Source organism: Ixodes scapularis, unplaced genomic scaffold, assembly GCF_016920785.2.
Source record: "Ixodes scapularis isolate PalLabHiFi unplaced genomic scaffold, ASM1692078v2 PGA_scaffold1__304_contigs__length_218370807, whole genome shotgun sequence".
Classification (NCBI taxonomy): Eukaryota; Metazoa; Arthropoda; class Arachnida; order Ixodida; family Ixodidae; genus Ixodes; species Ixodes scapularis.
This window is the reverse complement of record NW_024609846.1, coordinates 86278320-86302211: the sequence shown is the minus strand read 5'-3', so window position 1 is coordinate 86302211 and position 23892 is coordinate 86278320. Positions and strand designations below refer to the sequence as shown.

The 23892-nt window shown below is 46.7% G+C and overlaps 1 pseudogene; it reads left to right on the top strand.

Moving 5' to 3' along the window:
* Positions 1-8560: 8560 nt before the first annotated feature.
* On the top strand, positions 8561-23499 carry LOC115330756 (annotated as a pseudogene).
* The last annotated feature ends 393 nt before the right edge of the window (positions 23500-23892 follow it).

Genomic DNA, 23892 nt, shown 5'->3' with positions numbered 1-23892 from the left:
AAAGGCGCGAGAGGGGTTCGAAGCAATCCGACGAGCCGCGAGGTTTGGCTGCTGTCTTCTGGGGTTGCAGAGCACGGTTCGGCTACGTCCCATCCTCGCAATCCACTCCGCCAGGCTTGGATCATCGCCCTCGGCATCGGCATTGTTGTATCGCGTCGGCAACCTTGCCAACTCTTGTAGGTTTTGTTTGTTTGCTGGAACGCTGACGTCATGATGCAAATAAAAGATTGCGCTGCTTGAGTCGAGCAGGCAGAAAACCACGGAATACGCCTACTGCGTTTTTGCTACCGGCTGGCTCGGGTCGCTTGCTCGGCCGCCTTCCTTTGGCCGATACTACGAAGTGGTGACGAGGAAAAGCAATGAGTTTCGCGGGACTTATTTTATTTATTTATTTCAAAATACTTCCAATCCCATTGGGATTTTTGTAGGTATTGGGGAAAACTAAATATACATCAAGAGGCAAATATCAATAAAAAGGGAGCAGCAAAATATCGCGTCATTCTTGTAAGAGAAAAAGCCTATCAATCCATAAATTGCCAAAGTAGTTGTTTTTCAACTGCGTCACTAAACAATTCAACACTTGTAAAACTAAAAAAGTGTCTATCTAAACTATTCCAGTCTCTTATGGATGAAGGAAAAAAATGAGTGTATAAAACTGTTGTTATTGAAGGAATACTCAACGAGTGTGTCGCTATGTTCATGTCTAGTGGCTCTCGCTTTCGCTGTTGGTGAATCGATGCGACTGTATTTGTGGTGATTAAATCTGATTGCCTTTCTCGTGGACACTTTCTATAATACTTATATTCTTCTGCGTATGTGGAAACCAGGATATATGTGCGTATTCTAGTACTGGCCGCGCAGGACAGGTATATGCAAAAAGCTTCATTTTAGAAGTTGAATACTTTAACCGTTCTCTTCAGAAATAATAGTTTTACCAGGGCTTTGTTCGTTATATATTTAACGAGCGCATTCCAGCTCAGGTCGGATTCTAAAATGATGCCAATATACCTATATTCAGTAACTCTGCGCAAGTCTACCCCATTAACACTGTATAAAAACTCGAGAATATTCTCCTTTTTCCTCATTGGGCACATAGTAACGGTTTTGTCAGAATTTAGAGCCATTTGCCCATTATCGCACCAATTGTTTATCTTTTTTAGTGATTCGTTTAGTTGAATTTGGTCACCTTGACTTGTTATCTCGCTATAGATAATACAGTCGTCGGCAAGAAGATTTATATTTGCATCGATACCATTAACAATGCCATTTATATAAACAAGAAAAAAGAGTGGTGCCAAAACAGTGCCTTGCGGGACACCAGACAGTACTTTAACTGGTCGAGAGACGTGCCCTTCATAACATACAAACTGAAACCGATTTTTAGGTAATCTTCTATCCACGATACTATAGGACCCTCACCCATGATCTGTGTAAGTTTGTTAAGAACTTTGACGTGTGAAACACGTCAAACGCTTTTGATATGTCTAAAGATAGTACATCTATCTGGGTTCTTTTATTTATACCCGTCGCGAAGTCATTGATAGTCTCGACCAGTTGCCTAACAGTTGACAGCCCACTCCTGAAGCCGTGCTGCTGCCCGCATAAAATATGGTGTTTATCAATAAATACCGTCATGAATTTAAGGATGATGTGTTCGAGAAGTTTCCAGCACGTGCATGTAAGAGATATAGGCCTATAGTTTGAGGCCAATGAGTATTCGCCGGATTTGTGAATAGGTACAACTTTTGCCATTTTCCACTCAGTTGGCACAGCTGAGAGATCTGTTAAAAACTAGTGCTAAATATTTACTAATCCATTCGGCATACTGTTTTAGGAACATATTTGGACTTTCGTCAGGACCGTTACTTTGTTTTGTGTCCAGTTAAAGCAATAATGCTAGAACACCTGGCTCGGTGACTGTTAGGCTTCCTAGGCCTTCAGAGTCATTATTTGGAGTTAGAAAGGAACCTGTGTTGCCGTTGTCAGTCGTATAAATGAACTCAGAGTAGCTGCAGAATTCATCAGCCATTCTTTGTTTCTCTGAGGGTCTTAGACTAGCGGTTTTTGACTTTTTGGGGTTTATGTGGTTCCAAACTTTTTGGGGGGATGCTTGCTAAAACTCGTGAAGGGTTACGTTGTTGTACTTTTGTTTAGCTTCTTTAATTTTTAATTTAAGCACATTCGATTGTTTCAAAAGCTTTGTTTTGTAATCTGTTGTTCTGGAGTCTGTAATGGGACACTTATTAAATGACTTTCTAAGGCGTTTGATTCGACGTTTCAGGTGGATAATCTCACGGGTTATCCATGGGTTATGTTTCCTTATCACTTTACGTTTTTGGGGGCGAACTGGATAATGCAATGATTTGCAATTGCTTTGAACCTGTACCATAGATCATCTATGCTAAAAGAATTACAATCACACATTTCGCGAAAATCAGAAAATTCATGCGCAAGGTAAGCTAAGACAGACGCATCATCAGAATCGTTAGAATCAAGGACATAGGCAGTACAACCATGAGAGGGCACTGAAACGCGTGCAAGTATTGCACATACAATTGTTTTAAAGTCGAATATGCAATCTAGCACATCTACGCGTACATCTGTTTGGGCTTGTGGAAAATGGTCGCCAAGAAATACCAAGTCTAGTAAGCTACAAGACGACCCCTGCACGCGGGTTGGCTCCCTGGCGATTCGTGTAAGGTTAAATGTAAACATAATATCGAAAAAAGCATCTGAAGTAGACGTGCCTGGATGCAGCAAATCCCAGTTTATCTCTGGTACATTAAAATCTCTCATCATGATGACTTTTTCACCCTTGATATGTTGGTGCATGTAGTCGAACAAGCTATACGGATATTTTAGATCCGAGTTGGGAGGCCGGTAAACCACACCAACAAAGACAGAATAATTTTCCAGGTACACTTTACACCAAAGAGACTCAACTTCTTTTACTTCAGGCAAAAGTACGTAAGAAATACCTTGCTTTAACAGGATTGCTACACCGCCACCTCTAGACGCCGCCTCCGACGTTCCTACAAACGCCCGGGCAGCCGCCTATTCAATGGAACCAGTGGAACTGCCTCTTTTTCACCTACTTGAAAGCGTCGGGTGAAAGTGACTTCACTCCGCAGAGACGTAAAGCCATTCTTCTGCATTCGCTCGGCGTGGAAGGGCAACGCCAGTTCAGCAACGCCCTTTCTCCCTCAACTACACCTGTACTGCCTGTACAGACTGCGGTCGCCGCATCTGGAAAGAGCAGCAAGGAGACGCCTACTGGAGGGAAATTGCCACCCGCGGACGATACGTTTCAAGTTGCGCTGGCTACATGTGACCACCTGTTCTCAACGGCGACGAGCGTCCTCGTCGAGCGTCACCGGTTCAAGAAACGACTGCAGAACCCTGGTGAGTCAACTGAAGCCTACATTTTCTGCTTACGAGAGCTTGTAAGAACGTGCGAATGGGATGGTGCCCCTGAAGTTGCAGTTCGAGACCAGCTCGTTTCAGGAGTTGCGTCGGACAAGTTACGTGAACATTTGTTGTTCGAAGGCGCAGGACTGACCTTGGAAAGGGCAACTGCAATAGCGAGCCACTACGAAGAAACGCTGAAAAGTTTGCAAGATTTTTCAGCTTCGGACGGAGTGGATCAGATACGGAAATCGAATACGAACGCGACGCGAACCCGGGACTCTGCAGCGCCACGCTCTGCTCCAGCGCGAGGGAGCGTCGATGCTATCGCTGCGGGTCTGCTCAGCATATGGCCAATTCTACGAGTTGCAAGGCCAGAGATAAACGCTGTTCGAAGGGCAAAAAAGTAGGCCATTTTCAAGCAGTGTTCTGGAGTACGGAAGACGAACAGAGCGTCAAGCAAGTTCGAGATTAGGGAGAGGCGCGCACGACGCTCCTACACGTAGCGACGAGCGACGCGCGCCGCGGCATTTACGTCAAAGTTGAAAGTTCAAGTCGAAGGCGTGGAAGTTTAGTTTTTACCAGATACAGGATGGTCGGCATCTATTATCACGGAAGATATCTATATGATACACAACCAAGCGACCTTGCCTTTGACCGCGCCGTCTGTAACCCTACTCGACTACTCTAGCGACGAGATTTAAGTGAAGGGTTGTTTCCTCGCGTACGTCCTGTATCAGCAGAGGTCCACATGCGTGCTTCTCTCCGTTGTCCGACAAGGAACCGCAGTGCTCGGACTGGACGCAATTCGAAACCTGGACTTGTGCATTCAGGGGTCTACCCTGCAATGCCTGCAGACGTCTGTACAGATGTTTGTACAGACGAGTACCAGTTTCGCGCGTCTGCCGATGAAATTCCGTGCAGAATTCGGCCATCTGTTCGCGGATGAGGGTAGACTCGTAAAAGGGTTTGCACACCATGTCAAGCGCAAGCCTGGCGTGCCTCCCGTCGCAGCGAAATTGCGCCGACTTCCGTTAGCTCTTCGAGAACAAGTGTCAGCAGAACTATGGCGTCTCGAGCAATGTGGCATCATTGAAAGAGTGGACGCTTCCGAATGGATTTCACCAATTGTTGTTGTTCGCAAGCAAAACGGTCGCATCCGCCTGTGTGTGGACTTCCGTCAGGTCAACAGAGCCATCATTGTCGATGGCTTCCCTCTACCTCACGTGGAGGAACTACTCCACCAGCTGGCTGGTGCAACCCACTTTTCAAAAATCTACTTAGCGTCGGCTTATCACCAGTACATTTGATGTGTACGACTTTTTAAAATCGAATTCATTTTCCACGTATCACACCTTTCATAATTTTTCTCTATGTCACCTTGTAAATTTATAACATCGCTAGAATTATTAATTAATTTATAAATAATACAATCGTTTGCAAAAAAAAATTTATTTTATTCCATGTCAATAATGATGTCGTTTATATAGACGAAGAAGACAAGAGGACCCAGCACAGAGCCCTGGGAGACGAAGACTCAACTTTTACATATTGGGATTTTTTTACACGAAGTACGACACACCGTTTTCGGTCGACTAAATAATCCTTAATCCAAGCCAAAACGTTGTTTTTCAGTGACACTAAGCTAAGTTTTTTAAATAACAAGACATGCTCAAGAAAATAAAAAATGGCAACAAGTACAGCGCTACGGGATGCTATAGTGCGAACTCCATGTTGATTTCGAATGAGAAATTTATCCATGTTCAAATGAGCAATGAGGTTACTATAGATAACATGTTCAATGAGTGTACAGCATATGCCCATTGAAGAAACAGGTATGCAGTTTTTCATTGACTTTTTAGAACCAGACTTATGTACTGGCACATCTGCCATATTCTAATCGAGTGCAAGTTTGTGATCCACTAGTGAATAATATAAAAAATACGTAAGTAATTTGACAACTCTTCAGAGCAGTTCTTCAATATTGTCGGAAAAATGCTGTCTGCAGCTGCCCTATTGATTTGTGCACATCAGGTTCTTGTAAAAGCAGAGCCATTGCAGGTTATTTCATTGGGTGACCTAGCACATTTTATTGTCTGCTACACGCTTGGGAAGGAAGACGATGTCGTAAGGTCAGAAGTAAACACATCAGAAATATTTATTGAGGTAAGTAGCCTCTCTTTGTTCATTTTCAATAAGTTCATCGTTTATTAAAAGACGTGGAACAGATGTATAAATCTTTGTATTTGCTTTTACAAACTTCCAGAATTCTTTAGGGTTCATTTTAAGTTTAGTTTATAACTGCTTATAATATAGGTCTTTGTAATCTTTTAATTTGGCTTTAAAGAGAGCGCTCATGTGCCATAAGCTCGCCCTGGATACGCCCCCCCCCCCCCCCCCCCCCTGTTTCTATATCGGAGATAAGCTGTTCTCTTCCGCTTGATAAACTGTTTCACCCCTTTAGTAACCCTGTGCTGCTTCTTATGGTGAATTCCGGTAGTCGCCAATCACCTTGATTCAACGAAAGGCCCTGTCCTCGCCGCCAGAGCTACTCGAGATCTTTTTCAGCCGAGCTCCCAAGCTCAGGGCGCTTTGACATTCTTGTACCAGTCACGTAAGTAAAACTTCTTGACATTTAGTAATGTATAAGAAAAAATATTTTTACAGCGCATGATGGACGATTGAGACTGCGCCTGCAAAAGGATAAAATAACGGCTGTGACGGACTATAAACTGTTCTTAGCGGGCATGTACAAGAAAAAACAATCGTCAGCACGCGAATCCATCTTTGCAGAACGAAACGAAAGCCAATGTTCGTAAATAGTTAGTATCAACTCATCGTGTCTTCAAGAGTGGAAGCGCTACAATAGTGGTTACCAGCATATGTAGCAAGAGTTAGTGCGTATACCGAAACGCTATAGCGGCTGGAAACTCCGTGAACTCGTTCGGTGCCGTACTCGGCGGCCGCCAGCGTGTGTGCGCTATGCCGTACTTGTCGCTTCTATACCCAAAAGCGACTGGAAAACGAGTGAACTCGTTCGATGCCGCACTCGGAGGCTGTCGCCGCGCGTGCGGTCTTCCGTATTCGTCGCTAGGCCTAAATTGTCATTGGGGCTTCGCGGGTGGAGCGGCGTTGCTCTACGCCGCTCTGCCAGTGACGTATAGTACTGGGAGCCCTCTCGCTTTCGCGCTGCGAGTCAGTCCCAGACACGAAGCTTTGAGGCTCTCCGGCGTGGGCCGCGGCACCCGAACACGCGTGTGCTGGACTGTACACGTCTGTTTTTTCGTTCTTTTTTCCTCGGGCGCGCAAAAGCCGAAATCCAAAGTCCACTCGTCGAACAGCGTTCACCCACATCTTCTCCAATTTCCGGTCCGTTGGAAACTTGTGAAAAAGCACCTCCGGGTTGTGCAGCGGGTTGTTTGAGCAGCCCACAGAGCTACAAGTTGTACTCGGCATCTTTCGAGGAACAGCTGGGCAGTCTTGGGCGCAACGAGTGGTTCGCTAAAACGAGTCGAGTCCTCTCAAGCAAACAAACAAAAGGCTATACCGAAGCTACAAGGGCTACAGATAAAGCAACGGCAAAACACGCCACTCACAAGCCGAAGTAGCAGTACTAGTGGCTCAAAGAAGCGCACTCCGCGCAACGCCCGAACCGGAGGGAAAAAAAAGAACGATACTGACGTCACGGCCCAATGTTGCTTTAGCGATCGGCAACCCGCTGGCCGCTTGCTAAGGAGCAGCGGCTCGCTGCGGGTCGCATTTTTTATTATCGACATTAGTTGAGAATGCGGCGTCCCACGGACGTAATATTTTGGCTGGGGTCGTATTTTGTGTCACTACAGCGATACCAGTAATTTATTTCATTTTAAGTTTTGGCCGGAGTTGCCTTTTAAGAATACGGCAGAGCAAACAAACATCAACTTACTAAGAAACTGTGTTTTTCTCACGGTGGACTATCGAGCAAGCATCATTCACAGGACATAACACGTATCGCTGTGACACAAATCATAATGAACTATAGTCAGCTTTCTCTTTATTTTACAACCAAAACCTTTGGACGTACTTTAACTAAACCTGAAAATTTCTTGAAGCGTCCACAAAGCCTGGTAAAACAGCGGCGAGCTCTGCGAGCTGTTTCATTAAGGCTACGTTCAGTGAATTCACCGCCCGAGATGAGCGATTTTGTAAAAGCACTGGGAATACTTTTTACACGAGGTTTTCTGCCACGGTCACAAGCGGATGACGTCCCATCCGCTGTAATCCTCGCACCGTCGAAGGTACAAGCATTTTGTAGAACCAGATATCTTACGATATCAATAGGGTGTGCAAGAAATCGGTGGTGTGAAGAGCGCGCCGCTTCCTCATTGGACGGTAGGGTCCCTCCAGGCACTGGTTCCGCTAGGGGAAAGTTTGGCGCTGGAACTAGGGGAGCAGTCAGAGCCGTCGGTAGCGTAGTAGTTGTTAAGCTTCCGACACGTGTTTTTCATTGCGAGATGTTGCCCTCCACAACAAAAAGGAAAGCGCAACGATGGAGGTTTGTGACAGCGTGCGATGAAGGCAGCAAGAGGAGTGCAGATGAGGTATTCCTTTACTGGGTGCGCCGAGCAATCGTGAGATTTTCGAGAACCGGGCCCGTGCAATACCAAGGGTGGACAAGCCACTTGAACAAAACTTCGCTTTATGCGGAAAACATTTTCACGAGAGATGGGTGTGTCGTACATTTTCGCAAGTTGAAGGACAGAGATGCTGGGGGGTGAACCGTGAATAAACGGAGGAGTGGTGCAGTGGGTCGTAATTGCGTTTCTCCAAGTGGTGGCGTTCATGATGCCACTTGCACTGAGACGGTAATTTCAGACTGGTTTGCTAAAAACAGCGCTGGCTTAAAAAAAGAAACGCTAAAACTCACAAGTAGGAATGATGCTTTCATTTCTACACCCTCGAATGAGTCGTTTCTAGCAAGTCAGCCTCGTTTTTTAGCTCGAACACTTGTGTAAGGTATTTGGTGAGCTGTACTTTGTACTACACTGTAAGTTACACGTAGTTTTAGGTAACATTGCAGGTTGCTTTCGACTTCATTGAGCTTAGAAAGAAGTTACTCACTTTTGCTTTAATTTTTATGCGTATGAAGGGACGTTCCGAATATCTCGGTATAAGGATGCACACCAAATATTATTTGAAGCTTTCCACTTGCCTTCAGCCCATTTCGCTCATGGCCAGGAAAATAAATAATAAGACATTTGTATTATTTAAGAAGTTGTGAGTTCTTACTTTCGAATGATCTTGAATGCATCGAAGATTCCTTTCTATCACAGAGCTCATCCGAGAAGGTTTGTGGAACTTCCAAAATTGTTCGATAACTAAACGTGCCTTGTTTTCAGATTTGTTGTACGTGCCTTAAAGCACCAATTGGACAGCCGACAGGTGCATTCCGACTGTTTTCCTTAACCTCCCGAAGTACACTAGCAAGACATTTCCGAAAGCAAGAAGAAGGTGGATCGCTATATCACTCCACGCTGTCCAACAAAGGCAAACTCCAGGTCACAAAATTGTTTTTCTCCTAGTGGATCTGGAGAACTGGCTGGGACCTTCATCATAAAGAACTTGACGGGTCTGAAGCACCGGCTGAGACCCATCAATGCCCTCACCCTGAGACACTTCTCTCACCCTGAGACAAAAGAGCTTTTGCTCATCGTTTGCGGTGCCGACCTTATCACTGATACAGACATACACTTCAAGGGGCAAGTGTTGTTTCCTACAAACTACCATGTTTAATAAAACGAAAACACCGCTTGTCGAGATGTAGTAAGATTGCTCTTTTCGAGCACGAGTCAACAAAACTATTTGTGAGGTGCACACATTATCTTCGCTGGGTTGCTTCACAAGGTAAAGAAGGCTGAATCAAAAGGAGCAGCGCAGGCAGAGCTTAAAGGGACACTGACATGGTATTTATACTCGCCGACTTTTTTTGTTTAGTTGTACGTGACATTTGAGAGCCCTACTACCTAGAACAGAATTTGCGGCTCGAAATTCGGTTTCTTTCCGCCCGAAAACCGCCGATCGAGAACTGGCAGGTTTCAGTCGCGCTCACTCTCCCTTTTGTGGTCACGGGCGGTTTTCTAAGGTTTAGACACGACCACCAAATTTAGTCAAAGCCGAGGGTCATTGAAGGCACACAGTCATTACTAAAAATAGAAAAAAAATATGAAACCCATTTTTGTGGCTTCTAAAAAGCGGCAAGTATGTTAATTGAAAAAAAAAACGTTGCACAGACAACCGGAAGATTTCTGTACGTTCACTACATAATTCTCAACATGGCGTCGTTTCGCGTTTCATGGAACCCGCCGGTGGCAGCGGACGACGGGCGTGGTACCTCTACTTCAGAGCTGTCGTTCACTGTACCGGCGAATTTCTGTCTTCCTTCGAAAGAGAAATTTTGGACCGATCAAAGAATTGATATTCATCTCGTACGACACGCCTGACCAGCAAGCCGATTGCACGAAGACGTCGCCGAGCCGTCGTCCCTTCCCGTGGCTGAAGACATCGCTCACTCAAACGTCAAGCACGAAATGCGTACTTCGAGTTGAATACGCACGCGTACGGTTTCTTTACTAGGTGTGAATGTGGGCATTCCGTGGTGCTGCCCGATTTCAAGCCGGGAGCGCATGTACTGGAGGGAAATCGGCAGCAAATTTCCGACCAACAGTCGACCGGCTGCATTACTACGAAAGAGAGAGTTCCTTCAGTAGCTCAGTGGATTCTTCTTCCGGCAGCCATAGCAGACGGACGTCGAGTCATGCGCTCTGCAGGGGCGGTTACATCGGCCGTTTCTGACCGTGGTACTGTACTTCTGCTGCAGATAACGCGAAGGAAACTCTAAAAGATTATCAAATTATGCTGCCACCCCTGCCCGCTGGATGCATTGCGACGAACGCGGTGTTTTCACACTGCGATGTGAAGAAACGCCCCTATCGCATACAGGACTTCAGACACGAGCTGGAAAAGCTCGACGTCATGAAAGACTTGGCATCAGCAGGTACGTACCAGATGAACCATGTGTGGATGTTGAGACTGCATTCCTTAGCTGCGAAGCAAAAGCTGTTGAACGCGAAAGAACTCGTGGTGAAGGGAGGGCGGTGCCTCGTGCTAGACCCGGCGAGCAATGAAGTCAAGCTAAAACTTTACTGGGTGCCATATGATGTACCAAATATCAAAGTGCAAAAGGAGCTGGAAACGTTCGGGAAGGTTTCCAGTATAACGAGGGGGCGCTTCAGAGAACAATGTTTTGAAAATGTCGAGTCAAACACGCTTCTTCATGAGGGTATGACGGTCGACGAAATTCCCCACGAAGTGTGTCTGGAGGGATGCAGAGTCCTGGTCCTGGTGCCAGGGAGAGCCCCTCTGTGCCTGCGCTGCAGACGAACCGGGCACATCCGGCGAGAATGTCGCGTTCCCCAATGCACCGACTGCAACCGTTTTGGACATGCGACGGGGGAATGCGTGATCACGTATGCTTCCATCGCTAAGGACCGCAAGGAGCAGGATGAGTCGGAGATGTTCATGGACTAAATTGAGGCAGAGGAAGCTGTAGAGACCCCTGCACCGGAGGCGTCAGACGAGACACGCCAAAAAAGCCGGACACTGGAGTGGGGAACGACGATGGAGCAGAGGCGTCTCACGACGGAATTTCCGAGTTCAGAAAGCACCGGAATGAGAACAACGACATCCGTGAATACCCTCAAGCAGAAAAGACAACGCCGAAGGAAACCTCCATCTGTACAGCGGTCGACGGCGACCAGCGCCAGCAGTTATCTATCCAAGTACCGGGCAACATGAGCCTATGAACGAGACCGGCCCGACAAGGGAAAGTCAGCTGGACCGACCTCCCGTCCCGGACAACTCAAGGACCTGAGAAAGCTCGCCTTGTGTTTAAACCTCGGATGCCCCCAGACGATCGCAGTAAGAAAAACTCAACAGTGAGTGAGGCGAAGCGAATTGCTCATGAAAAAGTGCAACGGTTGTTGACCCTTGTAGAGGGAATCGCTTGCCTATTAGTTTAAAAACAAACGCGTAAGAGTATGTTTGCACCTCTTGAGCCTCTCCGTTTTGCGACTTTAAATGTGCGTGGACTTAACTCGAAAAAGAAACAGTACCAACTGCAGCGTCTAGTATGGGAGCAAGAGCAAGATATTCTGGCATTGCAGGAAACAAAAATGGAAAGTAGCGACCACATTGAACAAGCACTGAAACCTTTCCTTCGCCGATACGAGGTTTGCGTAAGGCACTCTGTTGGAGCGTCCGCTGGGTGTTTCTTATTTCTTAAAAAGTCCAAACAGCTCAACGTTTCCAGCGTTATCACAGATGATCAAGGCAAACTCATTATCTGTGATTTGAAGTGTCTAAACCAAGGAGTACGTGCAATATGTTTGTACGCGCCTAATAATGTCAGCGAAAGAGTCTTTTTTCAGTTTTGGGACCAATATCTACAGTGCGACAAGGTTATTGTGTTTTGGGGGGATTTTAATTGTGTATGTAGTGACGAGGACGGGGTATGTGCCAAGAAAAATTTCGATCGGAGTGCTACAGTTTTGAATGACCTGATAAATGAATTTAAATTAGAAGACTTAGCCCATCTCGAGAATTCGGGAAAAGAATTTCGTTTTACCAGTTCCAGCAGTCGTCCCACGAGCGTTTGGATAGGATTTATGTTTCGGCAGAGATATGGCAATGTTGTCTCAGACTATCACGGAAACCGCTCTTTTTTAGCGATCACTCTCTTGTCACGGTTACGTTGGGGTGCGGGAGGAAGAGGGCACCGAATTTCAAATGGGAACTATGGAAATTAAATTTCAATTTGTTGAATGGCGAGACTTTCTGTAAAGGAGTAAAAAGCTTTTGAGGCGGTGCCCGCAGATAATACCATGAGTTGCATGAAAATGCGGGAATATTTTAAGCAGTAAGTTAAATCACGGGCTATAGAAAGGTCGTCTGTTTCAAAGTTCCACGCCAAAAATTAAGAAAGGATGATGAGCAAATATTTATTTAACCTGCTGCAGGACGAACAAAAACATCCGAGTTTGCATTACTCGGCGATTAAAGAAGCACAAGCAAGGCTTGACGGCTTTCACCAAGAACGCTATCGCGGTGCGATAATCCGAGCAATAGCACGCAAATTTCTTTTGGGGGAACAGCCCACTAGCCGCGCCTTGGCGGATGAAAGGAAGTACGCTTTAGATAAAGAAATCACCGCCGTTAAGCATCAAGGTGTAATCAGCAGTCACAAAGATATAATTGAACTCGCTTTCGTCAAGTATTACTAGCAGCTTTTTGGAGGCCAGGATATGCCGACGAGTAGGACAGATATTAGGACGATGGTACTGGAAGCGCCCGAGTTATCAAACGAGAAAAAAGAGTGGCTCGAAGAACCTATCACGTTGAGTGTAGTAGAAAGCGCGATTGACAGCTTAGCGTCACACAAGACACCTGGCCCGGATGGTCTTGGAGGAGAGTTTTACCAGAAATTTAAGAACGAACTGTCTCCATTTTTTCTTGGGTAGTACATGAAGCCTATGATTTTCAAACTTTGCCGCCATATCGTTCCTTCGGTCACACACAGTGCTCAATCCTAAATCCGATGATATAAGTATGAGACAGCGAGTAACTGGTTATAGACCTATAGCACTTTCTAATGTTGACTATAAAATTTTTGCGAGAATTCTAGCTAGACGAATTTAGCATGTGATTTGCGGGCTGGTTGGAACACACCAGACCTGTGGAATTAAAGGCAGGTCTATCCAGACAAACATTCACGTGGCGCGGACTATTTTGGAAAGCTCTTCAGCTGAAGGAAGTTCAAATGCAATGCTGCAAATTGATTTAGCAAAGGCATTCGACAAGGTGTGTCACGACGTTAGTGGGAGGTTTTGGACCGGGCTAATGTGGGAAAGATTATAATCGAATGTGTCAAAATGGCTTGTAAGGGGTGCACGACGAAACTAATTATAAACAGATCACTGTCTCCTGCTATAAATGTTTTTTCCTCGGTACGCCAGGGCTGCCCAATGTCGCCTTTATTATTTTCTCTTTATTTACAACTATTGTGTTTAAGTATTATTCTTTCGAAACAAGTCCAAGGTTTTCGGATGGGTAACGTAGAAACTAAGGTTCTAGCGTATGCAGATGACATTGCTGTGTTGTGTAGTAACAAAGAGAGCGTTGCTAGTGTTTTAGAACCGTGTACACAATTTTGCAAGGCAACCGGTGCCATTGTTATTGTTGACAAATGTAATGGTACCTGGCACAGCGAGTGGAATACCACGCCTCAATATTTCAGAGGTGTTAAATGGAGCTGCGTTCCGAGCAAATACCTTGGAACCCCCTACAATATATGCAGACAAATTCAGAACATTGGGCGGACGTTGTTGAGGATTTAAGAAAGCGGGCAACCAAATGCTGTGGCCGCGACATGTCGATATTCACTAGGGCCACTGTCTGCAATGTTTTTCTAATCGCCAAGTTATGGTATGTACTAAAAGTCCTGTAGCACGAACTAGTATACAAAAAATGCATAGAGTGTTTGCTGTTTTCATATGGAGAAGCATGGGGGAACCAATGAGACGCGATAACCTCTTTCGTCCAGTGTCAAAAGGAGGACTCGGTTTGTCCCACCTATTTGTCCGACAAATTGTGTCACGTTTTCGTTTCTTGAGAAACCAAAAACATCCCCGTTTGCAAGTAATGTTTCAAACAAGAAGAACTTCTCACTTGCCTTCCGTACTGGTTTCTTCGACCATTGCCCCCCCCCCCACTGGGAAGGTCGGTTTTCCAAAGAAGGTGGTGAATGCTTTAGAATTCTTAATGGCGCGTTACTCGCGGGAGTATTTGTTACTTGTCACCAGAAAAAAAGTTGACCAAAGATCTAATTGATAGTCCCCGCTCCATTGTACAGAACTTTGTTTATTAACATGCCTGGGGATGATGTCTTGGTTCGCGTAAAGAAGATGTGGATCCCCCCAGCGGTGAAATCCTTCTTTTTTCGACTGCATAGTGCCACACTGCCAGTTAAAGTATGGATGGCTGAGAGAGGTATGTTTTTACCTTGCGGTGCTAACTGTCTACTGTGCAAGGAGCCTGAGACAGTTGAGCACGTATTCATAGACTGCTGGGACGGAATCATGTTCTGGGACGTCCTAAAGCGCACTATAAAGAAGGACATAGATATAACATCACCTTATATTCGGTTCCTCCCTGTTAACAAACAAGAGAGTGTCCCGCTGGATATGATCATGATGTTAGGTTTGTGTGCTCTGTGGAAATCTCGTATAGCTGTCCGCCATGCAGTAGAGAAACCAAAATCTGCTCCACAGTATTTCACGGAACTTGTTATTCAGGTGAAGTGTATATTTGAGTGCACGGACGCAACGCCTGACTAGGCAAGCCTGTTGCATGTGCTGTGGTGTATGAAGGATTTTTAACTCTACATCTGCCCAAAAGATGTGGGTAGTCTGCTTTTAAGCACTGAATAAAGAGGAAAAAAAAAGAAAACTTCAGTAGCTCATTCTTCTTCCGGCAGCGTAGGCGATCGGTTGGTGAATCATGAGCTCCGTCGGAGCGGTGATAGCGGCCCAGCCGGGCCGCGGTGACAGGCATGACGCTTCTACTTCGGACTATCAGATTATACTGCCTCCCCTGCCTACTGGAGCAGCGGTGTTGAACACCGTGTTTCTGCACGCTGACATCCGCGGGCGCCCGTACCGCGTCGAGGACTTCCGCGACGCCCTGGGCCACCTGGAACTGCTCCCGGGGTTCTCGCCTTGGGGGCGTTCCAGATGAATCACGTCTGGGCCGTGACTTTCAAGTCACCGGAGGGTAAGAGGAAGACCCTTGCGGCGGGTGACCTCGTCGTCAAGGGCCGACGATGCATCGTTGTCGACCCGGGCAACCGCGACATCCGCGTCAAGCTCCACTGGCTCCTGTATCACGTCCCCGACGACGAGGTGAAAGCCGCACTGGCCCCTTACGGCACGGTGACCGAAATGGGAACCGAGAAGTGGCGGGTGCCGGGAGTCATGGACTACGGGTCAATGACGCGCACGGCTGTCATCCGGCTTAACCCTGGGCTCGGGTTGGATAAACTGCCGCATCAGCTGCGTATTGCCGGAGGGCAGGTGCTCGTCGTGGCGCCGGGCAGGGCACCACTCTGCCTGCGCTGCGAACGGACCGGCCATATCCGCCGCGATTGCCGGGTGCCGAAGTGCCAGTCCTGCCATCGGATTGGTCACGACGCCGCCCACTGCGTCAAGACTTACGCTGCGGCAACGGGCCCCGGAGCTGGTCAGGCCAACGCTGACCACCTCATGGACGAGGCGGATGCGGAGGAGACAATCAAGGGAGCTGGTCCTTCTACCGGGACGCCTGTGAGCGAAACCTCCTAGCAAGTTGACCCACCCGGGTTGGAGCACCCGCTCAAGACGACTGACGCCGCCACCGCTGCCAATCTTGCCGTGGCGTCAGCCAGGAAGGACAAGGCGACGACAGGGAGGGACGAAGTGTCAACGAAAGGGGCGCCAATGAAAGCGACTGAGGGACAGCAAAGCAACGAAGTCAACATGGTCGACGCTAGTGCGCTCGCCTCAAAAAGACTGCGTGAACAGGAGTCCGACACCTCAAAGGTTGACAACGATTCAAGCCAGTCTGAACCACCAGTGAAGTCTGCGCCAACGAAAAAGAGAGTCCCGCGACCTTCTCCGAGCTTCGTGTCTGAACCCAGAGGCCCGGACAAGCCGGCCGGCTGAGGCGGCCCCGAACCAGCCCTTGGTGAGAGTCTCTCGACTATGTGAGTCCCTGTTTCGCGAGGACGTCCAACCTTTTCAATAAACTGAAGGTCGCGACGCTGAACGTCCGCGGGCTAGCCTCGCGTCGAAAACAATACCAGGTTAGAAGGCTTCTCATTGACAACGAGATCGACGTCCTCGCGATCCAGGAGACAAAAGTTCATAGTGACGAAGAGACTGCGCGCCTTCTCGTTCCTTTCTTACATTACTTTGAAGTTTGTGTAACGCGCGCAAATGGAATGTCTGGGGGGTGTATGTTGTTTTTAAAGAAATCGTTGAATGCACAAGTTGAATCTGTCATTGCCGACAGTGAAGGGCGGTTTGTTATATGTGATTGTATCATTTCTAATGTTGGGTACCGGATAATTAATATATACGCACCGAATGACTCGAATGCAAAAAAAGGTTTTTTCGAAGGCATCTATAGTTATTTAGATCGTCACAGAAAGATTTTTTTGTTAGGTGACTTCAATTGTGTATGCGACGTACGGGACCGATCCACCCAACATCTTCAACGCGATAGTAGCACAAAAGTTTTAGAAGAGATGATAACGGAGTTTATGTTACAGGATGTTGCTAATTTCCAAAGACGTACTGAAAGTGTATGGTATACGCATTTTCAGTCCTCAAGCCATGCTCGCCTTGACCGGGTGTGTGTCTCTATTGAAGTTTTAACTGGCTTTGACGACTACAATGTGTCACCAGTCTTTTTTTCCGATCATGCCTTGGTCTCTCTTGTTGTCGGCGAGAAACGTAAAAAACACAGCTTCCGATGGGAACTATGGAAGCTTAATAACAACCTACTCCAGGATGAGATATTTAACGAGAACATCGAGTTATTGTTTAGCGAAATGACCAACGAGAATAGCACCGCGAGTGTAAGATGGGAACGGTTTAAATGGGAATTTAAATTATGTGCCCTGGAGCGCTCCAGCACCGTTGCATACTGGAAAAAGGCAGAGGAAAAGTTGCTTCTCAACGATCTTCAAAGGTTATGTAAACTGGAATACGAAAATCCAGGAAGGTTTGCGGATCAACTTAAGACAGTTAAAAATAAAATCGCCGAGCTAGAAGCAGAAAAGTATAAAGGAGCTCTTGTTCGGGCCCGCGCTGAAAAATACATTTTGGGCGAGCAGCCAACGAAACGGGCATTAAGCGCAGAAGCATATTATGTAAAGAAGAAAAACATATTTGAAATAGAACTCGACGGCGTGCTGAGTAGGCGTCCCGAAGCCATAGAAAAGGCATTTACTGATTACTACAGTAATCTCTTCCGGCGGCAGGATCACGGCAGTGACTCACGACTTGATGAGTATCTCGCGGTATTGCCACGCCTCAGTGACGAGATAAAGGAATGGCTTGAAGAACCTATAAGTGTGGCTGAGGTCGAGCGTGCGATTGATGAACTGGCGACAAAAAAATCTCCAGGCCCCGATGGGCTGACTGCCGGCTTTTACAAGAAATATAAACACCTCATAGCTGGTCATCTTCACGCTGTATTAATTGAGGCGTACGAAACTAAAACGTTGCCACCTTCTTTTCTAAACACGCACACTGTACTGATTCCAAAAAAAGACGACGAGCAAAAGTTAAAAGACATCCGGAACTACCGGCCGATAGCATTAGCGAACGTGGACTACAAAATATTAATGAAAGTTTTAGCTCGGCGATTGTTATTGGTGAAATAGTAGGAGAGTACCAAACCTGTGGTATTAAGGGACGGTCCATTTTTTTCAAATATTCACACTGCAAGAAGTATATTAGAATTGTGCGATGAGGAACTAGACCAGGTAGCCATGCTCCAGATAGATCTGGAAAAGGCTTTCGATCGTGTGCAACATCAGGTACTTTATAAAATACTTGAACACGTTGGAGTCGGTAAAATTATTCTCAGTTTTGTCCAAATGGTATACACGGGATGCACTACACAGCTTGTTGTTAACGGCAAACCGACACCGCGCATTAGTGTCGAGTCATCAGTCAAGCAAGGATGTCCGTTGTCGCCGTTGCTGTTTAGCATTTATTTAGAGCCATTTTGCAGAAGCGTAATTAATAACAGTCTTGTTAAAGGGTTTTCACTCCAAAATATAGAAATCAAACTTCTCGCTTACGCGGATGATGTTGCTCTATTCTGCAAGGATAAGAAAAGTATTGTCGAGGCAGCACGCGAGGTGAAGGACTATTGCGAAGTGACTGATGCGGTTGTCAATTGGCAGAAGTGTTGTGGCCTTTGGCACGGATCATGGGCTACCAAACCAGATGTTTTTCAAGGTATAAATTTTACGTCGACGCCGGCCAGGTATCTTGGTGTTCCACTGCAGCATTACAAAAACTCTAATGCGTACTGGGTTTCGGTAGTTGAGGAAATACGCGAGAAGTCTAGTAAATGGAGAGGTTGGGAAATGTCCATTTTCACGCGCGCAACTGTGTGTAACATTTTTTTACTTGCGAAATTTTGGTATGTTCTTCAGGTTTTGGCGTGCTCTAGATTAAACGTACAGAAGTTGCACCGCGTCTTTGCTGTGTTTATCTGGCAGTCTGGATGTGAAAGTGTGCGTCGCGATAATTTGTTTTTTCGCGTTTGTAAGGGGGGACTGTCACTGTCTCACGTGTTTGTAAAGAAAGTAGTTTCGCGTTTTATGTTTCTTAGAGAGCAAAGCAACCCCTTTCTTCGTGCTGTAATTCAGAACAGACTGCCAGAGCACCTACCTATGTATGTTGTTTCTTCGTATTGTCGCGAGCAACGCAGGCTTGGTAGTTTCCTTCGTGAGGTCGTTGAGGCGTACCGTTTTCTATCCGCATGTTTCTCCCAGGAGTATTTGGCGAGTGTCACGCGAAAGCGTTTAACGCGTGATATTATTGACAGTGTCTTTCCTATGCCTGTGTTTCTGTTTCTCTGTTTCATGCAGACCCAGGGCAAGACGTTTTGTCCAGAGTCAAAAAGATGACAGTCGCACCGTGTATAAAAACATTTTTCTTTAAGTTACACACAAACTGCCTTCCTGTGAAAAAGTGGCTTGACCAAAGAAATATTTTTGTTCCATGGGGTATTGACTGTTTTTTGTGTAAAAGGCCGGAAACTATTGAACACGTATTCCTGGACTGCTGCGACGCTTTACTGTTCTGGGACGTCCTCCAGCGGACTATCAAAAAAGATTTACCGTTAACACCACATGGTATTAGGTTCCTTCCCGTGGAGAAAAATAACGAAATTCCTGCGGATCTTGTCATGCTCCTGGGTCTGCATGCAATATGGCGTAGCAGAATGGCGGTTAGGCATGCCGATGTGGACGTGCGCCCAGTAAGATTGTATTTTGTAGAATCTGTCTGGAAACTAAAATCTGTCTATTCCTCTTTAGAGTGCCCGCCTGACTGGATGCCAACTCTAGATGTACTGAAGAATTTAAAAGAATTTTAGTCCATGCACGCGTACTATCCACCGTGTATGGGATTTTAACATTGTGTGTAAATTTTGGTTTATGTCAAAACAGACAATAAAAAAAAAAAAAAAAAACTTCAGTAGCTCAGTGGGAAGACGTCCGCTTTACACGTAACGGGCACGGGCTCGATCCCTAGTGTGGGCGGGCCATTTTTTTCTTCTTTTATTTTCAAACATTTTGCGATATTTACATTTTTTTTCTTACAATTATCACTGAAAAAAAAAACATTGTTGTGGACGATACGTCGCTGACCTAAATGGTATGGGATGCCATTTTGGACACCTTTGCCGCACAATGCCACTTTCAGATGCAGGGCATGTGAGGCAGCTCTTCACGCAACATCTTGGGAGTATTCTTTTCGGAGCCGATCGCGGGAATTCACCATGGGCACTCACTACTAATTGCCAACACTTAAATGTACAAAAGAACTCTTGAAGTACAGACCAGCGAGCGGAACAAACATAACTGCAAAGGAATCGCACGGCGAACGGATCCCGCAACGCAATTCGCATGCGGCGCGCGGAAGCAAAAAAAGGAAAAAAGATTCCACGGTAGGGTGTAGTCACGTGACTTCCGCCACTCGCTCTCTTTCCACTTCTCCGTGCGGTGCGGGGGTTTCGGTTTCGGTTTCGAGCAGTTGCGTTTTTTTACTTTATTAAAAAAAATACGTTACTCTGTAGCAAAATATTAATTGGGTAGTAATCCGACACCGTAATGAAACGCCTGGCAAACAAAATGAAAAAAAAATTTGGGGGTGTCAGTGTCCCTTTAAAGGGCCCCTGAAAAGCAAAAAAAAGTTTTTTAAAAACAGTCTGGTTGGGACACGCGTGTCAAAAAATAAATTTTACGCGAAAAAAAAAATTTTTTAGAGCAATATTGACTGCGCCAGACGCAATTTAGTCGGCAGTCACCTCCTTTCCACTTTTCTCTCTCTCGGCATTTCGGGCGCGTGGAGGAGAGGTAGTTCCCGCCTCTTCGTGATGGATCGGCTTGGCTGCTTTCCTGGCTTGGCTGCGCCCCGCGCGAGAGCCATTGCTACTTCCTGGCCGTGTTCCAAAATTTACTCGATCTTACCCCAGGGTAAGGGTTTTGTACCCTTGGCGTTCTAAAACCTACCCGCGTACAGCGTTTTTCAATCTGTGCTGTCACGTGATGCGATCCGCCGGAGAAACTCGGATCCGTTTGGAGATTTGGAACACAGCCCTTGGCCGCTGTGCCTGCCGGTCGCACGACGTACCGCGTCGTATCGTGCACGTACCGTGGTCACCGTGGTGCCGTGGTCTTACACACAGTACATAGTCGTCGCGGTGGACCCCGACCTGAAGCGTCGGTTCAACGCTGCCATTTGCTGGGCCTTCGCCCGTACGAGGACACGCCTCGCCAACCGGAAGGCGTCCGCTCCGATCGGCGCGAGACAACCGCTCGCGAGGCACCCGCTTCGCCGCGGCGAAGCGGATGCCTCGACGAGTTCGTCCGAGCCGCACGATCCTTCAAGCCGCCGCGAGGACACGCAGTGGCAACTGATTTTTTTTATTAAACGTTGAGTGCGGTGCCGCGTGCCTCACTAAACTCCTTTACGGGAACCGACATCTAAACAAAAATTGGCACTGGCGCGCGCCAGAAAACAAACAAAAGATGGGGTAAACTGGACACACGAATCGCGCAAAGAAGAGCAGAAAAACAGAAACCTGTCACCCCGCGCCACTTGCTAAGTACTTACGATGACTAACTAACACAAGCAACAAGCCCTCTTCAGAACGCGAGACGCGAAGACGGCGACCGTGACAGAAAACAAAATGGCGAAGCTTTTGTTTGTCGTTTTGTTGTAGTATCCGAACGGAAGTTACGATTTTGTAAAACGTTTGCAAACAATTGCGACATTCATTCGATGGATTGTTTTTTAAACCTAAAAATATGTAATTCAAAAGGCGATTTCAAGAGACCACGAAGATTTTATAACCAACATCTAAGCTGTCACTCATTCTATTGGCCAATGAGAAGCCGATTTGAATGACCATGGTTACCAATGAGAAGCCGAGCTGAATGACCTGGAATTTGCGCGCAAATTTTCAAATAAATCTCTCGCCGTCAATATTGCTCTAAAAATTTTTTTTTTCGCGTAAAATTCATTTTTTGACACGCGTGTCCCAACCATACTGTTTTAAAAAACTTTTTTTTCCTTTTCAGGGGCCCTTTAAGGACACAGAAGACACTTCGCTCTGTGTTGGCATTGGGGTAACCACTGAGTTCCAGCTATTGGACAAGACGTCCAAAGGCATCGCATCACGACAGCAGTTGTTCTGGAAACACTGTGATGGATCAGCGCCCACAGATATGTCATCTTAGTTTCTGAATGCATAAACCAAGGGTGGCCAAACTGCGGCTCGCGAGCCGCATGCGGCTCTTCGTGGGTCCAAGTGCGGCTCGCGGCTCTCTGGTAAGCGTGCCCCTTTTCCCCCTACTGTGTCCCCAAGAGAAAAAGTTCCAGAGTTAAAGAAAAGCTCAGTCTTGTTTTCTTCTACACTACGTACATACAACTGGACTGCGTTTTGACACATAAATATGTCCAGCGGCCCTGATTCCTTTATTGTTACAGAAATAATTTTGAATGGTATACGCATAACGGGCGTCAGGGACAGTGGCAGCTAGCGAACCAGGCATTCATTTTTGCTTAGTGTTTGAAGAAATGTTCTGTTATGCGGTGTTATTAACGCGTTAGCATCAGTATACATACGTCACGGGAAAAAGCTGACGGCCTCCGTCTTCGGACAAAACAATGAAAAGGGAAGCGCGCCGCGTGGAGAGGAGGAGAGTAGTGAAGGATAAAGGCGAGAGGGAGGCCACGTCATAGGGTGGAAGCCAATCCGTGCGCGGAGCGCCGATTCGAGAGGAAGGTGACGTCACTTGGCGGAAGCCAATGCGCGAGCGGATGCTAGGGCGAGCTTGAACTTGCAGGCGAATGAGACAGAGGAGCGGAAGCAGCGTCATGCTCGGCTGGCAGAAATGCCGCGCAAGATATGGCAAGCCGGCACGGGCTAGCTCAAGACGCAGGCTGAAGTGAAGCGGGCTCAGCAAGCCCGCTTCGCCTCAGCCTGCGTCTCGCGCGAACCCGCGGGAAAAAAATTAAAGAAAGGACTATCGGTAGATCTTTAGGAAATGCGTTGGCATGACCCTTGGAAAGCACCACCCACGTCCCCCTTTGGGAAACGCTAACACTGACCCCGCAACGTGGCCAAGAAGAGACAGCAAAAACTGAGAAGAAGCAAAACAGAAAGCCAGAAGAGAAAGCCAAAACAAAAAAAGGGGTCAGCGTTAGTTTCCCAAAGGGGGACGTGGGTGGCGTTTCCCAAGGATCACGCTAACATATTTTCTAAAGACCCACCAGTGGATCTCCCTTTAATTTTTTGTTGTAGCCTACAATAACAGTTGTGACCTTCGGAAAGAACTGTTCTTTTGCATCCTTTCTTCTTAAAGTAGCCCCCCCCCTCCTCCTTTTGTAGCGTTTACTGCGGCTCTAACCCCATTTCACTTTGGCCTTCAGTGGCATAAACCATAAATGTGTTACTGGTTTTCACTTCAAGCAGAATACATCTATATACTACATAACTCTACTGTTTATTGTGATGTACAATGATCTATTATCTCCTCCAGGCACAGGCGGATCACGTTTTTCGTCAGGCAAATACAGCAGAAACCCTCTTATGACCCGCTTGCGGCCGATGAAAAAGCAGCCCGCACATCCAGTCAGAGTTTAGGAGCAAAGACTCGGACAAGCTGTACAAAGGCTAAGACGCAGAACCAAGGAAGTTTTTGTGTTACCTTGACCGTCTCAACCTGCTTCAGAAAAATAATGTATCCATTAAGGAAGGGGCTCTTGTGGCACAGGTTAGATTGTGGAAAGTTTATCGCATGCTTTCCTTATACGAACATACTTGGTTTTGCGTGTAAAGGTTTTCATCTAAAATTGACTACGAGTTATGGATGTTGTTGTTCTTACTCTAGAAGGTCCGCTTCAACTCGGTAGTGCAGATGTCCCACGAAGTGAGGGAAGCCTTGTGGTTCTCGAACCAGTGCCTCGCGATGCCTTTCAGCGAGAAGTAGAGGTTCTGCCGGTACTGCTCGGCAGCTCACCCGTTGTGGCGTGCCACCCGTTCGCAGTGAAGGATCCAGTCCTCGACGTCTTCATAGATTTCGCCGTGGAAAGGCGTCGGTGTTCG